We start from the raw sequence: 1,937 nt of genomic DNA on the forward strand, positions 1-1,937 counted from the left end.
GTTGTTGAGTAGGGAAGACTAAGTCGACTTGTAGGTGTTGTACAATCTAATCGATTCGGCTCCGGGACCCAAACTTTCCTAGGATTGTAAGATATAACCCAACTCAATCCATCACAACAATAATTGCTTGCTTATAATTTGAGAACATGTTTGTATGATCAATTCTCATGAATCCCCTATGACCCCATGACACCCTAGTGCTTTTTATCAATTGTTTACAACCCTTTTAATTCATCTTGCTTATTTACTTTCATTGCTATTTAGTTAGTGACCTTCTACATCAACCCAAATTGTGACACCCCTAAGACACCACTAGTTTCAATAGAAATCTCATCTCAATTCCCGTCCCTTGGGATCCGACCTTTACTTGCCTCTTTACTAATTATAGAGTTGTTTGTGAAGCTATAAATTGTGTTTTGATTCGGACGTGACCCAACGACAACATCTATTAAATTGTGAACACGAAACGGACCGATCAAAAATGGCGCCGTTGCCGGGGACGGTGTTAACTTGATTTAGATTTTCTTATATTGTTATTAGTTGTGTCTTTCTTTGCCTTGGGGAAGTAAAACTCCTCAAGGTTTGTTCTAATTGTTTTCGAGTTGTTTGATATTTTGCATGTCTAGAAGGTCACAAGGTGATTTGTTACCTTTTGATCGTGAAATCGAAAGAACCTTGACAAACAATAAGAGGTTTGCTAGGTGAAACTTGAGAGGTATTAGTGAGGTAGTGGATATTCAACCAACTATTGAGTTCATCAACCTTTTTGCAAGAGAAGGTGAGGAGAACCCAACACAAAATACCCCACAAAATCAACCTACAATGCCTAAGTTTTCATCACATTCCGTACCCACCGAGGAGAACCTACCCAATGGTACTCCCACACCACAACATTTGACCGGAAATTTTATTGCCAAATCCGCCTTTATCCAATTAGTCAAAAGGAGCCAATTTGAGGGGATGCCTAGTGAAGACCCTCATTCTCATATGGAAACCTTTTGTGACTATTGTGATGCGATTTCTCAAACCGGTGTGACTCAAGACCAAATTCGATGGGTCTTATTTCCTTTTTCTCTAATCGGCACCGCGAACCAATAGTTTAAGGGCCTTGATAAGGCCACTCTCGGAATTGATTGTTGGAAGAAGTTGGCTCTAGCTTTCTACAAAAAGTTCTACCCACCGGAAAAGACTAACATGCTAAGAGCTCAAATTACGGGTTTTAAGCAAAGGGATGAAGAATCTTTGTATGAAGCTTGGGAGCGGTTCAAGGGAATTTGTCGCTCATGTCCTCACCATGGACTTAGCGAGTGGTTCTTGGTACAACAATTTTGGAACGGTTTATATGAAGATTCAAGGAACATTCTCAACATGGGATCAAATGGAATGTTCACCGAAGTTGATGACAATCAAACATGGAACAAGATTGAGGAAATGGCGGTCCATAACTCACAATATAGTAGACCTCGCAAGGCTACTAGAGGAGGAAGGCATGAAGTGGACTCCGTTACTCAATTAGGTGCTCAACTTAGTGCTCACATTGACACAATCAATTTGAAGTTTGAACAAGCTATGGCTAGACTTGAAGAAGCCTCAAAATCACCAAAGCATCATGTTAATGCCATGACGGCATCCTCATCAATCCCAAGTGGGATATGTGAGAATTGTGGAACTTTGGGACATGACCAAAGTGAATGTAGGGGAACAAATGAACAAGTGAATGCCTTCTAAGCATACAAGAGTGGTACCCCTTATTCCAACTATTACAATGAAAACACCAAGTTTCATCCAAATCTCTCATACAAAAGCCAAAATGTTCAAAACCCTCAAACAACATACACCCCACCTCCCATGAGAAACCAAAATCAAAGACCCTTTTACAACCAAAACCAAGGTTACCAAAATCAAAATCCATAAAATCACCAAAATGACCAAGGTTT

At 40.1% G+C, this 1,937-nt stretch overlaps 1 non-coding gene across 1 annotated transcript; it reads right to left on the minus strand.

Moving 5' to 3' along the window:
- Positions 1 to 1,194: 1,194 nt before the first annotated feature.
- Positions 1,195 to 1,301, minus strand: LOC141593482 (small nucleolar RNA R71). Its single transcript, XR_012521562.1, has one exon. It is a non-coding gene; the product is annotated as a small nucleolar RNA R71 (small nucleolar RNA).
- Positions 1,302 to 1,937: the final 636 nt, after the last annotated feature.

Source organism: Silene latifolia, chromosome 7 (genome assembly GCF_048544455.1).
Source record: "Silene latifolia isolate original U9 population chromosome 7, ASM4854445v1, whole genome shotgun sequence".
In the NCBI taxonomy this organism is placed as follows: domain Eukaryota; kingdom Viridiplantae; phylum Streptophyta; class Magnoliopsida; order Caryophyllales; family Caryophyllaceae; genus Silene; species Silene latifolia.